General features: G+C 43.1%; 1 protein-coding gene across 1 annotated transcript in view; it reads right to left on the bottom strand.

The window, feature by feature from the left end:
• LOC120994387 (galactosylgalactosylxylosylprotein 3-beta-glucuronosyltransferase 1-like) overlaps positions 1-9,160 on the bottom strand; it is a 125,393-nt gene extending 116,233 nt beyond the window's left edge. Inside the window, exon 1 of the mRNA XM_040422907.1 lies at positions 8,837-9,160. The gene's annotated coding sequence lies outside the window, so the exon portion shown is untranslated. The remainder of the gene's footprint in view (positions 1-8,836) is intronic.
• Between the last annotated feature and the right edge of the window lie 7,328 nt (positions 9,161-16,488).

The following is a 16,488-nucleotide window of genomic DNA, read 5'->3' as shown; positions in this document are numbered from 1 at the left end:
GCTTCTCATTTACAGAAAAAAATGAGTTTGTTGCAGGCTTTGATTGCAGAATTTGCAGTGAAACATGAACTTCTCAATTGCCAGCAACAGTATGGACTGTGAATGAACAGTCCCTCCATATGCTTTTCCTGATAAAAACCCTACTTTATTAAATATGTCCCTGTACTCTCCCTACCTCACCTACATTATTTGTGTCTGGAATTGCTTTTTTACAGACATCTTCACCAGATAACAGCAACGTTTCAGTCCTCTCAATGGGACCTCTCTCAAGCAGTGACAACAATACAATGGTGCTCCATACGGGTATAAATACTTGCCCACATGATAATCAATTAATAAAAACAATTAGCACATGAGAATATAAATTGTGTACATAATCGTGTTTACAAAGCAAAATTAATAATCCATAAATTACAATTTCATGATTCAGAAGTAATACCCAATTCATAAATATAAGATTCAAAGCATAATGTATATAAAAATGTGACCAAACATAAATGATATCATAATTAAATAATTGAAATCCTCTATGAGGTGCCAGGTGCAAAGGTTAAAAACATAGTCAATGAAGGGGGGAGGAGGATCTTTACTGACCAGCATGGAGAAATCCGTGACACTTGGCGTCTCTCATTGTAAAGTATAGAGTACACGAGCGCGATACCCAAGTCTCGCGAGACCACGCGCCATGTGGAGCGCAAAAAGGAACGCACGCACAAAGAGGGACAATGCATGCTGTGCGTACGTACATAGTCGTGTGGCGAACAAACGTCACGTGATCTGGCATAGGCTGAGACGCAGGTTGCAGCGCAAGTCAGCGGTTAGCAACGCGGTCATATTGCACATATCAGTGCGGTGGCATTGCGCATAGCGACGTGGTCACCTTATCAAACAAAATGTAACCACTGGGCCACTTTTCCTCTATGTGTGACATAATCAAATAAGGGGCAGGTTAATCAAGTTATAATAGGTCCGCTGATTATTTACAGCACTCAACAACGGTTGAATCTTATGTACTATTATAACTTGATTAATCACTGGTAATTAATTATTATAAATTATTATGAATTTTCGAACGTTAGTTTTATGGTGGCAGAAAATTATGCACGTTATTATGCAATATACTTGGCGCATATGGCGCTACACGTATTTTATGTATTTATTGTATATACCGTATAAACATAAATTTAAGATTTGTCATTAATTGGTAATTGTGCATGCAAATGTTTTGACCATCTATAATAATGTATTGTGACTTTGTATATGCTGCTTGAGAATGGTCCCAGTAAGCGGACCGAAACGTCGCACGGGTGAATAAAGGATCTCACATTTTTCACCATCTGGAAGTGCTGCGTTTTTTTCTTCTTTTTTATATCTATCTATCTATCTATCTATCTATCTATCTATCTATTATCTATCTATCTATTATCTATCTATCTATCTATCTATCTATTATCTATCTATCTATCTATCTATCTATCTAACATCTCCCTATTTATCTATCTCATTGTCACAGTGCGGATTACTGTGACAGTTGTGTCCATGTAGTCTGGCTGCATGCCCTCTCGTGTACTGGCTGCATGCCCTCTCGTGTATTGGCTGCATACCCTCTCGTGTACTGGCTGCATGCCCTCTCGTGTACTGGCTGCATGCCCTCTCGTGTACTGGCTGCATGCCCTCTCGTGTACTGGCTGCATGCCCTCTCATGTACTGGCTGCATGCCCTCTCGTGTACTGGCTGCATGCCCTCTCGTGTACTGGCTGCCACCTGTGCAGGCTGGTTGCTTAGGGCTGTGTGCTGGCTGCGGTGTCTTCTGTGAACTGCTGCCTGTGAATGTTTGCTCTCCCCATGATGCTTCTCTGTTTGTCTGTGTTAGGCCTCTTGCACATGAACGTGTGCTGCCCGTGCCTGTGCAATGCACGAGCACTGACAGTGGGCCAGCCGCATGAGGATCGCGGACCCATTGAATTGAATGGGGTCCACGATCCATCCGTTCCATTCTATCTATTTGTGGAATGGAAGCATGGAACGGAACCCCGCGAAAGCACTCCGTAGTGCTTTCATTCCGCATTTCTGTTCCGTTCCGCACCGCATCTCTGGATTTGCGGACCTATTCAAGTGAATGGGTCCGCATCCGTGATGCGGAATGCCCACGGCCGGTGTCCTGTGTATTATGGACCAGCCGTGTGTGGGCCGCAATACGGCCACGGGGGACACACGGTCATGTGCAAGAGGCCTTACACGGGTTGTTTGTGCTCTGGCGTACTGGCTGCGGTGGTCTCCGTGTATGCTGGTTGCCAGGGGCAACGTCTTGTACTGCAGCCTGTGTGTTTTGTGTTCTGTACTCCTGTTCGGATGAGGGTAACTTCCCCTGATCTGTGCCTGGATGTGGCTTATCAGGTGCCCTGATTAAGCAGCTATTTCTACCTGTGAGCTGTGGGGCTTGGGGTCAGTCTTTCTTGTGTCCTCTATGCTCGTCCAGGAGGTCAGGCTATTCTTTGTCGAGTGCCTTACTGGCTGTGGCCCCTTGCTGCGGACCCAGGGGGTTTTACCATCTACCCTTCTGTGTGGTGTCGCCTGGTTTTGCATTGGTGTTTGTTGTTGTTCCCTGTTCTATTATGTTGCTGCTGCCTTGTCTGATGTTGTTGGTACCTGTTCTGTGATAGTGTTTGAGATCATGTCCTTGTCTGATCTGTACCTGTCCTGTATGATGTTTATCTTATCCTTGTCTGTTCCTTGTTTCGCCTGGCAGTGCTAAACTGTCCTAAGTCCTGCCTGGCAGTGCCTACTGCTTCTGATTGTATCCTGTCCTAAGTCCTGCCTAGCAGTGCCTACTGCTTCTGATTGTATCCTGTCCTAAGTCCTGCCTGGCAGTGCCTACTGCTTCTGATTGTATCCTGTCCTAAGTCCTGCCTGGCAGTGCCTACTGCTTCTGATTGTATCCTGTCCTAAGTCCTGCCTGGCAGTGCCTACTGCTGCTGATTGTATCCTGTCCTAAGTCCTGCCTGGCAGTGCCTACTGCTGCTGATTGTATCCTGTCCTAAGTCCTGCCTGGCAGTGCCTACTGCTGCTGATTGTATCCTGTCCTAAGTCCTGCCTGGCAGTGCCTACTGTTTCTGATTGTATCCTGTCCTAAGTCCTGCCTGGCAGTGCCTACTGCTTCTGATTGTATCCTGTCCTAAGTCCTGCCTGGCAGTGCCTACTGCTTCTGATTGTATCCTGTCCTAAGTCCTGCCTGGCAGTGCTAAACTGCTTCTGATTGTATCCTGTCCTAAGTCCTGCCTGGCAGTGCCTACTGCTGCTGATTGTATCCTGTCCTAAGTCCTGCCTGGCAGTGCCTACTGCTGCTGATTGTATCCTGTCCTAAGTCCTGCCTGGCAGTGCTAAACTGCTTCTGATTGTATCCTGTCCTAAGTCCTGCCTGGCAGTGCTAAACTGCTTCTGATTGTATCCTGTCCTAAGTCCTGCCTGGCAGTGCTAAACTGCTTCTGATTGTATCCTGTCCTAAGTCCTGCCTGGCAGTGCCTACTGCTGCTGATCCTTGTCTGCCTATCGTTCCTTTCTGCTTCTTTTCCTGTCCCATGTTTGTCCTGCCTTCGTGAGAGGGTCCCGGGCTTCCCCGGAGGGGGAATCTCTAGTCTGTGTGCAGCTCTGGTCTGTGTGCAGCTCTGCCTGAGACCGCCATGCTTCCATCCCGCTTGGGGTCCAGGCATCTGCTTCTGTGCTGGTTCCCGTTTGTCTTGTTGTCTGTTCCATGTCGGGTGTTTGTATGGGTTCCAGTTCTGTTGCTGTCTGTTCCGCTGGTGCTTGCAGGGTTTGCTCTGGGCCCTGTGGCTGAGCCAGGCTTAGTGGAGGTAAGAGCCGGGGCTGCTGTCCTGTATGTGCGCCCAGAATGATATTGCTCTCTCCTGCACGGTGAGCCATAGTGGAAACCTGCCCGGCTCTGCCCGGCACGCCATGTTGGAGGTGCTGCGATGGACTTGCAGGAGGTATTTACAGAACTCTAGATGGAAGGTCTCTGTTGGGCTGGAATCCCACTTTGACTGGTCTGGGTAGGTGGCCGGGCCCCACACCTCACTGCCGTAGAGCAGGATCGGGGCGATGACACCATCAATCTCTAATCTCTATCTATCTATCATCTATCTCACTCATATCTATCTGTATTCCTAAGGGCTCATGCACACGAATGTATGTGGCCCGTGCTCGTATTGCGGCCTGCAAACACTTGTAATGGATCCGCAAGATAAGGAATGGTGCGGAGCGGAGGCATGGAGTGGAACCCCACGGAAGCGCTACGGAGCACGTTCGTGGGATTTTCGGTCCGTGCCTATGCACTGCAAAAAAAAGAACATGGGCACGGGCCGCACATGTTTGTGTGTATGAGCCCTTAAAAATACAAAATAGAAGGATTAGGATATGAACAATAAGGTGCAAGTCCAAAGGGACTTGACACAAAATCCCGAAAATTGGCAGCACTCTCAGGGAGTTAAAAAACTAAAAGTCTTTTTATTAACCCAAAGTGACTGCAACGTTTCAGCTCAACAACCGAGCCTTTCACAAGCCAGGCTATCTATCTATCTATCTATCTATTATCTATCTATCTATCTATCTATCTATCTATCTATCTATCTATTATCTATCTATCTATCTATCTATCTATTATCTATCTATCTATCTATCTATCTATCTATGTATCTATCTATCTATCTATCTATCTATCTATTATCTATCTATCTATCTATTATCTATCTATCTATTATCTATTATCTATCTATCTATCTCATATCTATCTATCTATCTATTATCTATCTATCTATCTATTATCTATCTATCTATTATCTATCTATCTATCTCATATCTATCTATCTATCTATCTATCTATTATCTATCTATCTATCTATCTATCTCATATCTATCTATCTATCTATCTATTTATCTGTCTGTCTGTCTATCTATCTATTATCTATCTATCTATTATCTATCTATCTATCTATCTATCTATCTCATATCTATCTATCTATCTATTTATCTGTCTGTCTGTCTATCTATCTATCTATTATCTATCTATCTATTATCTATCTATCTATCTATCTCATATCTATCTATCTATCTATCTATCTCATATCTATCTATCTATCTATCTCATATCTATCTATCTATCTATCTATCTATCTATTATCTATCTATTATCTATCTATCTATCTATCTATCTATCTATCTATCTATCTCATATCTATCTATCTATCTATCTCATATCTATCTATCTATTATCTATCTATCTCATATCTATCTATCTATCTATTTATCTGTCTGTCTGTCTATCTATCTATCTATCTATTATCTATCTATCTATTATCTATCTATCTATCTATCTCATATCTATCTATCTATCTATCTATCTATCTCATATCTATCTATCTATCTATCTCATATCTATCTATCTATCTATCTATCTATTATCTATCTATTATCTATCTATCTATCTATCTATCTATCTATCTATCTATCTATCTCATATCTATCTATCTATCTATCTCATATCTATCTATCTATCTATTTATCTGTCTGTCTATCTATCTATCTATTATCTATCTATCTATCTATTATCTATCTATCTATCTCATATCTATCTATCTATCTATCTATCTATCTCATATCTATCTATCTATCTATCTATCTATCTCATATATATCTATCTATCTATTATCTATCTATCTATCTATCTATCTCATATCTATCTATCTATCTCATATCTATCTATCTATCTATCTATCTCATATCTATCTATCTATCTATCTATCTATCTATATATCTATTATCTATCTATCTATCTATATATCTATCTATCTATCTATCTATCTCCTATCTATTATCTATCTATCTATCTATCTATCTATCTATCTATCTCATATCTATCTATCTATCTATCTATATATCTATTATCTATCTATCTATCTATATATCTATCTATCTATCTCCTATCTATTATCTATCTATCTATCTATCTATCTATCTATCTATCTCATATCTATCTATCTATCTATCTATTATCTATCTATCTATATATCTATTATCTATCTATCTATCTATCTATCTATCTATCTATCTATCTCCTATCTATCTATCTATCTCCTATCTATCTATCTATCTATCTATCTATTATCTATCTATTATCTATCTATCTCATATCTATCTATCTATCTATCTATTTATCTGTCTGTCTGTCTATCTATCTATCTATTATCTATCTATCTATCTATCTCATATCTATCTATCTATCTATCTATCTATCTATCTATCTCATATCTATCTATCTATCTATCTCATATCTATCTATCTATCTATCTATCTATCTATCTATCTATCTATCTATTATCTATCTATTATCTATCTATCTATCTATCTATCTATCTATCTATCTATCTATCTCATATCTATCTATCTATCTATCTATCTATCTATCTATCTCATATCTATCTATCTATCTATTTATCTGTCTGTCTATCTATCTATCTATCTATTATCTATCCATCTATCTATCTATCTATCTATCTATCTATCTATCTATTATCTATCTATCTATCTATCTATCTCATATCTATCTATCTCATATCTATCTATCTATCTATCTATCTATCTATCTATCTATCTATCTATCTCATATCTATCTATCTATCTATCTATCTCATATCTATCTATCTATCTATCTATCTCATATATATCTATCTATCTATTATCTATCTATCTATCTATCTATCTATCTCATATCTATCTATCTATCTCATATCTATCTATCTATCTATCTATCTATCTCATATCTATCTATCTATCTATCTATCTATCTATATATCTATTATCTATCTATCTATCTATCTATCTATATATCTATCTATCTATCTATCTATCTCCTATCTATTATCTATCTATCTATCTATCTATCTATCTCATATCTATCTATCTATCTATCTATCTATCTATCTATCTATATATCTATTATCTATCTATCTATCTATATATCTATCTATCTATCTATCTCCTATCTATTATCTATCTATCTATTATCTATCTATCTCCTATCTATCTATCTATCTCATATCTATCTATCTATCTATCTATCTATCTATCTATCTATCTATCTACCTCTCTATTATCTATCTATATATCATCGATCTATCTCTCTATTCTGCAGCACTGTACACAGAATCCATCTCCGTCTGCCTTATGACCAGCTAGGCTTGCAATCTAATCTAATTATGTCTTTCTCACACATCAGGGATAATTAGCATTCACTTAGTAATAAATGATAGGTTTCTGTAATGTTGGAGGAACCCTGCACAAGGCATCATATTACCCCATATGACTGATATAGCCGGTAGTACAGGGGATATGTCCAGACTATTGGTGGAGAGGACTCTACAAAACCCCTTTTAGACCTACAAGGAGGGGAGTCGGGGACCCTAGAAATGACCAGTGTATCCCCCAGACGAGTGTGATTTCTCTGCCTGTGAGAACCTGTGTATTCACACCAAGAACATCTCATCCCACGATTGCTGCATATGACTGACATCCGTAAGGACAATTCTTATGGATGCGTATTACATAGCGCTCTCCCATATGCCTATAGGGGGTATCCAAGATATCCGGGATCCATCACCCCTTTTCCACAAGCCCCCATAATGGACAAAGAATCAGGTGTATATCATAAAATTTGTCGCCCATCCCAGCTGCTGCCTTTTATACCCTAATTTAATAAAAAGGGCACTGTCCCTTTAAGTAAAACAAGTCAGCAAAACAATATAAATTACTTTGTAACAAATCATATTATTGTATTATACAAAGTGTAACCAGGATGAGCAAACACAGCTCTGTCCACAGCTAACCAGGGATTTCAAGGGAAATGGTAGTTCAGGGTCTTCGGCAATAGATGTTGTCAGTTGCCACATGTGGGAACAGGGTTGTCAGACATTAACCCCTGCAGTGTTCTGTGGAGCCCAGCAGTTAGTGGAAGCTTCAGTATAACAGCTGACAACCCTTTCCCTGAGGAGAATATCGTAAGAAGAAAAAACCTCCAGCTCCAAGGAGTCCAAGGAGAAGGTCCAAGGAGAATACATGATATCATTGCTGCATGCAGAGTACTCCATGTGCACCTTTCTTAGTATGTATTAGTGGACATATTCATACTGTCTGCAGGTGGTTCTCCTACTGCCCCAGGCAGGGGATACATTTTGTACTTTGCGGAGGTGAAATCTCATTATTCCCCCCCCCCGAGACCCCCAATATGCATCCAGTGAGTGCACAGCCGGCACCATAAACCGGTTGTCAGCTGAGTTGTCGGCCGGCATGCTGGGACTCCAATCTCCGCGTGCCAAATGGGGTAGGAACCTACAAATTGCAATACAGAATAAGCAGAATTTACAATGGGAAATGCCCAATTCTGATACTGGAGCCCATGGCTGCATTATTAAAAAATGTCACAGGTCCATCAATTTATCTCTTTTTGGGTCCAGGTAAAATACCCACCCTTGGGGCAACTGATGCAAATTTTCCCTAAAATTTCCTATTTAACCCCATAAAGGGCAACAGATGTTATTCCCTATACTCCTATTATCTTCACAGCTTCTGTGCACAAGACTGCAATGCTATACCTTCAGAAGAAGAGTCTCCTGGGCTGAAGAGCTGACAGTCACCCCCCCCCCTTCCCAGCCAGATGCATAGCAGGTGCACAAGGCATTTAGAACTGAATCTTTGCACTGGGTGAAGCTAAGCCTAGTTACGATTTTGCCCCCCTCACCGGTGTCACTTCTTGTCAATGCAATTTTAAAGAAAGTAGGGACGGTACCTGGCTGAAGGAGGCAGCTTCATTTTCTCAGTTGCAATGTGACAGACAAGGGAAAACGTGCAGATACAAGCGGCGATGGTCAGTGGTCCGGTTGCCCCTTGCACAGGCGGAGAGAGGCAGCCTACAGCATTCTTCTGGAGTCACTGGATGGAGAATCCCATGCCTCAGCCTCCACGATGCAGCTGAGCAAATACAATGACACCTCTTAAGGTATCCCCGATCAATCTTCTAGGCTACTGCAAGCGAATCACTGCGCCACCTTAACAGTGCAAACGCCAGGAGAAAGCAAAGGCGTAAAACTGTTCTCTTTCCTCCCCAGCTTGCTTCATGTCTAGGGATAGAGGGAGCGAGGACAATGCACAACCTTGCATTTAAATCTGAATGGCGGGGAGGTATTTGGGGGAGATTAGGAGGTGCTGGGCTCTGATTGGCCGCAGGTTAAGCTAGCCGTGACAGAGAGAGATGGCTATCGCGGAAAAAAAAAAAAAAAGTGAGGATTTTTTTTTTTTATCTTCCGTCTTGAAGCATTGGCTTGAAGGATGGATCAAAGTCTTGTCTGAATGAAGGGCATTCATCATAGCCGCCTGCACAAGTCGCCCTCAATGCTGCAACATCTCCAGCAGCTGCCGCTGATTCCTCGGCATCTTCAGCACCAGCAGCAGGAACGTGCTGAGGAGCAGTGCAGACCTGTGAGGGGCGAAGCGGGCAGGGGGAGGGGGGGGGGGAAATCTGTGGAATCCATGGATTGCATGGAGAATCAGGGAATTCTGGAATCTGGGGCAGTGATGGGATTATCTGGATATCAGGGAATGGGGTATGGTGGGGTGGGAAGAAGAGGACTGCGGGGTCTGTGCAGTGATGAGATTAGGAATCTGGGAGAATCAAGGAACTGTTGGATATGTGGCAATGATATGATTGTCAGTACTATCTGGGTGAATCAAGGGATTTGGGGATCAGTATGGTGGGAATTGGGGGCTGTATGTAGTGATCAGAAATCTGGGGGAATCAGAGAATTTGGGGATCGGTATGGGGGAATTTGGGGGGGTCTATATAGCAATCTAGAAGAATCAAGGGATTCTGGGATCAGTAAGGTGGGAAGAAGAGCATTGGGGGGATCTACAGCAAGGGGTGAATCAGGGAATTGTGGGATATCTGGTGGGAAGTAGTGGATTATTAGGGGATTGTGTAGTTGGGTAATCAAGAATTTGGGATCTGTGGCAGTGATTGGATTAGAATATCTGGTGGGAAGTAGAGGATTGTATGGTTAGGAGTCAAAACAACGTTGAGGTGTACTGGGACGGGCAGCGGGAATCTGGGGCAAATCAGGGGGTTTGGGGATTGGTTTAGTGGGAATTTGGGGGTATGTATAGAAATCAGGTGATTAGCAATCTAGAAGAATCAAGGGATTCTGGGATCAGTAGAGTGGGAAGAAGAGGATTGGGAATTTTGAATCTGAGATAATCAGGGAGTTGTTGGGAAGCAGAAAATTGTGGAGGTGTACTGGGATCTGGGGGAATCGGGTTTGGGGGCTGGTACAGGGGTCTATGTAGTGATCAGGAATGTGGAAGAATCAGGGGATTTGGGTGATCAGTATGGTGGGAATTGGGGGGGGGGGGGGTAGCAATCAGGAGAATAGCAATCCGGGAGAATCGAGGGATTCTAGGATCAGTTAGGGTACTTTCACACTTGCGTTTTTCTTTTCCGTCACAGGGGCTCTATACCAGAAAAGAACTGATTAGTTTTATCCCCGTGCATTCTGAATGGAGAGCGATCCGTTCAGGATGTCTTCGGTTCAGTCATTTGGACTGATCAGGCAAAAGATAAAACCGTAGCATGCTGCGGTTTTATCTCCGGCGAAAAAAAAACTGAAGACATTCACAACACCGGAATGCCGGATCCGTCCTTGGTAAAAATGTGAAAAAAGATACAAGACGGATCCATCTGTCCGCATGACAAGCAGAGAGATGGATCCGTTCTTGCAATGCATTTGTGAGACGGATCCAGATACGTCTCACAAATGCTTTCAGTCACATGCAGATCCGGCGGGCAGTTCCAACGACGGAACTGCCCGCCGGATCACACTGCCGCAGGTGTGAAAATAGCCTAAGGTGGGAAGTAGAGGACTGGAGGGGTCTATAGCGGGGGGTGAATAAGGAAATTGTGGATTATCTGGTGGGAAGTGGCGAATTAGGGGATTGTGCCATGAGGTGATCAGGCATTTGGGATCTGTGGCAGGGATTGGAAAGGAATGGGATTGGTGGGAAGTAGAAGATTGTGTGGTCAGTGTGGTAGGATAATTAGGAATCAGGGAGTTGGTGAGAGCCAGACAATTGTGGGGTTGTACTGGGATGGACAGCAGGAATCTGGAAGAATCAGGGGATGTGGGCATACAGTGGAAATTGGTTGGGTCTATGTAGTGATCAGGAGATCTGGGGGATGGTATGGTGGGAATTTGGGGTTCAATGTAGTGATCATGAATCTTGGAGAATCAGGGGATTTTGGAATATGTTTACAGTATGGTGGGAACTTGTGGGGTCTACACCTAAGGGTTGATTCGGTAATCCTGGGATATGTGGGATCGATCAGGATTATCAGGATCTCTCAGAGTTGGAAAGTAGAGAATTATGAGTCTATAATCTGATGGGATGATCAAGAATCTGGGAGAACTGAGGAATTCTGTGTCAGATATGGTATGATCAGAATCACTGTGGTTTTGGTACAGTGTAGTGGGAAGTAGAGAGCTGTAGGGTCTTTGGTGTGATGAGGTGATCAGGAATCAGGGAGAATCGGAGAATTCTGGATCTGGGGCAGTGATAGTATCAGGATATTTGGTGGGAAGTTAGAGAACTGTGGGGGGCAATTAGAAATCTGTGATAAACCAGGATATGAGATCATCAGAATATCTTGGATCTAGGTAAAGTGTGGTGGGAAGTAGCAAATTACTATGATGAAGTAATCAAAAATCTGGGAGATTTATAGAATTTTGGGATCTCTGCAATGGATAGGCTTATCGGGATATCTTGGATCTGTGTGCATTATGGTGGTATTTGGAGAGTTGTGGGGTTTATGCTGAGATGTAATGATCAGGAATCTGGGAGAATTCCTGGATGTTGGGGGAAGACTTTCAGGATCTTTTACAGAAAATTTTTGAGGTCATGAGCTGATCAGAAATCTAGGAGAATCATAATGATAAAATTATTAGGATATCTGGGTGCAGCATTGTGGGGACTAGAGTGTTGTGGGTTCTGGGGGAATCTAGGAATTCTTCTATCTGTGGCAGTGATAGGATTAGCAGAAAATCTGGGATATGGGTACAGTGGGAAGTAGAGAATTGTCAGGTGTGAGAATATGGGATAATTAGGGGATTCCATCAAGAAGCAGATCACATAAATACTGGAAAAATATGAAGAGAGAATTCTTGGGTCTGAGGTCATGAGAGATTACCAGGAACATCTGGGATGAATGAGCAGTGGTGAAAGGAGAAGCACAAAGGTGAGAGATCTATGTCTGGAAGAGATTTAGGAAAAGTGAGGAATATCTGGAATCAGTAAACTAATGTATGGATTATCTGGGTTAAATGAGGTACAATGAGGAAATTCTCAGATATATCTGAACTCAATGAGATAAAACTCAGTAATATCTGGGATCAATTAGCTAATTATCAGGAATATATTAGATCAGTGAGATCATTTTTAGGAATAGCTAAAATCAGTGAAGTAATAATCCAGAATTCCTGGGATCAATTAGGTAATTATCAGAAATATCTGGGATAACTGAGCTAATTTTAATTAATATCTGGGATCAGTGAGCTAATAATCAGGAATTGCTAGGAACAGTGAGCTAATTCTAAGGAAAATTTGGGATTAGTGAGACCATATCAGGGATATTTGATATCAGTGAGGTGATAATCATGAATTTCTGGGATCAGTGAAGTAATTATCAGGAATATCTGGGATCAGTCAGATAACTTATAGGAATAGTTGAGAACTTGAGATCAGTAAAGTAATATTCAGGAATTTCTGGGATCAATGAGGGCAATAAATGACAAAAATGGGCATTTAAGAATACAGTTCTGAGGGTTCAGCTGTCACTTTTGAAATTTACAAAGGGCTAAATAAAATCTGTAACGGAAAGATAAAATTGTCAAAAATACAAAATGAATGGCAGATGGCTACAGAGAGCAAAACAAATCTCTCAAAATTCTTTAAATATATCAATGGTAAAAGAAACTAGGTCAGAGCAGGTAGGTCCCCTAAATAATGGTAATCTGTCTGAGCCCATCTATCTGCAAATCTTACATTGTGTCAGTATGTTTTTCACTTTGTATCTCTCACTATTTCCATGTCTCTATCTGTATGTATTGTTCTGTCTTTCTCACAAACATCACATGACAGAGGATGCTCTCTCCATGGTGTGTTTCAAGAAAGAGTAGTAGACCTGGAAGAATGGGGTGCATAATTTAAAAGCAGAGTCACTTCAGAGGCTGATATGTATTAGTTTAGTTTAGTTTAAAGGGGTTGTCCAGGTTCAGAGCTGAACCCAGACATATCCCCTTCTTCCCCCACTCATCTCCTCTGACATGGGCATCAGAGCATTTCATGCTCCGATGTTCTCCCCTGCCCTGCGCTGCATTTTTTTTTATATTTTACACTGCTCTGATGCTTATATCAGAGGGGCTGCCTGGATGAAGAAGGGGATATGTCCAGGTTCAGCTCTAAACCCGGACAATCCCTTTATGTGCACCACATACACACCAACACTACATGAGCTGAAAAAAATTAAACAACTGGAATATCCCTTTAACTTCTGTTGTGGGAAAAATGTTTGAAGGACTCTTAAGGGACTATATACAGGATTATAAGAGACAGCCAGCACAGGTTTACCAAGGACAGACGTTGTCAGACTAACCTGATTTGTCTTTGTGAGGAGGTGAGTAGAAGCCTGGACAGAGGGACGGCTGTGGATGTAGTGAGTTAGTGTTGAGCACATCGAGTTTCGGATCATAGATCCAAAGTCGATTCAGTCAAAAACTTTGTTTTAATTCTATACAGAGTCCTGTCTCTGTACAGCATTAAAATGTATGTGCTGCGCAGAGGCAAAATTTGTGAAGCTGTGCGAGACTTCGATGAATAACTTCGGGCTTCAATTCTAAGCATAAACATTTTAATGTTGTATGGAGACAGGACTGCATACAGCATTAAAACAAAGTTTTTTAACAAATCGACTTCGGATCTATGATCTGAAGCTCGATTCGCTCAATGCTAACAGTGAGGTAAGTAGAAGCCTGGACAGAGGGGTGGCTCTGGATATAGAGAGGTAAATAGAAGCTTGGACAGAGGGGTGGCTCTGGATATAGAGAGGCAAGTAGAAGCCTGGACAGAGGGGCGGCTGTGGATATAGTGAGGTAAGTAGAAGCTTGGACAGAGGGACGGCTGTGGATGTAGTGAGGTGAGTAGAAGCCTGGACAGAGGGGCGGCTGTGGATGTAGTGAGGTGAGTAGTAGCCTGGACAGAGGGGCGGCTGTAGATGTAGTGAGGTAAGTAGTAGCCTGGACAGAGGGACGGCTGTGGATGTAGTGAGGTAAGTAGAAGCCTAGACAGAGGGACGGCTGTGGATGTGGTGAGGTAAGTAGAAGCCTGGACACAGGGGTGGCTCTGGATATAGGGAGGTAAGTAGAAGCCTAGACAGAGGGATGGCTGTCGATGTAGTGAGGTAAGTAGAAGCCTGGACAGAGGGATGGTTGTGGATGATGTGAGGTGAGTAGAAGCCTGGACATAGGGGTGGTTTTGGATATAGGGAGGTAAGTAGAAGCCTAGACAGAGGGACGGCTGTGAATGTAGTGAGGTCAGAAGAAGCCTAGACAGAGGGACGGCTGTAGATATAGTGAGGTGAGTAGTAGCCTGGAAAGAGGGGCGGCTGTGGATGTAGTGAGGTAAGTAGAAGCCTGTACAGAGGGACGGCTGTGAATGTAGTGAGGTAAGTAGAAGCCTGGACAGAGGGGTGGCTTTGGATATAGAGAGGTAAATAGAAGCCTGGACAGAGGAAAGGGTGTGGATGTGGTGAGGTAAGTAGAAGCCTGGACACAGGGGTGGCTCTGGCTATAGTGAGGCAAGTAGAAGCCTGGACAGAGGGACGGCTGTGGATGTAGTGAGGTAAGTAGAAGCTTGGACAGAGGGACGGCTGTGAATGTGGTGAGGTGAGTAGAAGCCTGGGCAGAGGGACGGCTGTGGATGTAGTGAGGTAAGTAGAAGCCTGGACAGAGGGACGGCTGTAGATGTAGTGAGGTAAGTAGAAGCCTGGACAGAGGGACGGCTGTGGATGTGGTGAGGTAAGTAGAAGCCTGGACAGAGGGGCGGCTGTAGATGTAGTGAGGTAAGTAGAAGCCTGGACAGAGGGGCGGCTCTGGATATAGAGAGGTAAATAGAAGCTTGGACAGAGGGGCGGCTCTGGCTCTAGTTAGGTAAGTAGAAGCCTAGACAGAGTGACGGTTGTGGATGTAGTGAGGTAAGTAGAAGCCTAGAGAGAGGGGCGGCTGTGGATGTAGTGAGGTATGTAGAAGCCTAGACAGAGGGGCGGCTGTGGATGTAGTGAGGCAAGTAGAAGCCTGGACAGAGGGACGGCTGTGGATGTAGTGAGGTAAGTAGAAGCCTAGAGAGAGGGGCGGCTGTGGATGTAGTGAGGTATGTAGAAGCCTAGACAGAGGGGCGGCTGTGGATGTAGTGAGGCAAGTAGAAGCCTGGACAGAGGGGCGGCTGTGGATGTAGTGAGGCAAGTAGAAGCCTGGACAGAGGGACGGCTGTGGATGTAGTGAGGTAAGTAGAATCCTGGACACAGAGGTGGCTCTGGATATAGGGAGGTAAGTAGAAGCCTAGACAGAGGGACGGCTGTGGATGTAGTGAGGTGAGTAGAAGCCTAGACAGAGGGGCGGCTGTGGATGTAGTGAGGTGAGTAGAAGCCTGGACAGAGGGGCGGCTCTGGATATAGAGAGGTAAGTAGTAGCCTGGACAGAGGGACGGCTGTGGATGCAGTGTTTGTAGATTTTGCTGAGGCATTTGATACTTTCCCTCATAGACATTTAATATGTTATCTCCGCACAGTAAGGAGGAATATCTAGGATGTGATATGGGATTAAATGTGGGATCTGAGCACTGTATGTGGATTTTTAGAATATCTAGGATTTTATACCAGGAGTCAGACCGACAGCTCGTCAATATGAGATTGGCGGGGGGTCCGACTCTTGGCTCCCCAGCAATCAGCTGTTTGAGGAAGCCGCAGTGCTCACCGGAGATTCGATGAGTGCCATGGGCTTACAGAGCCCGGCACCATTCATTTGATAGAAGCTGCTCAGCCCCATCCACTTGAATGGGACTGAGCTACACCTAGGCCGTATTACCGATGAACGTCACCTGGCCTCGGAGGAAGCCCCAGCACTCATGGAGCTCTGCAGCCACTTCATACAGCTGATCAGTGATCTCGGCTAATCTCGTCTTGATGACCTATCCTGATCATAGGTCGTCAAAATAAAAAAAAACATGGAAAACCCCTTTAAATTGGCACCTGCTGTAAGGACTGATGAACTGTATCTAGAAGAATACTGATTGGTTTGCATTGCTGAAGTTGTTCCCGACAACTGAATTTTGTCTCTAGAGACT

The sequence above is a fragment of the Bufo bufo genome, chromosome 3 (genome assembly GCF_905171765.1).
Source record: "Bufo bufo chromosome 3, aBufBuf1.1, whole genome shotgun sequence".
NCBI lineage: Eukaryota > Metazoa > Chordata > Amphibia > Anura > Bufonidae > Bufo > Bufo bufo.
This window is presented reverse-complemented; position numbering and strand designations above follow the sequence as displayed.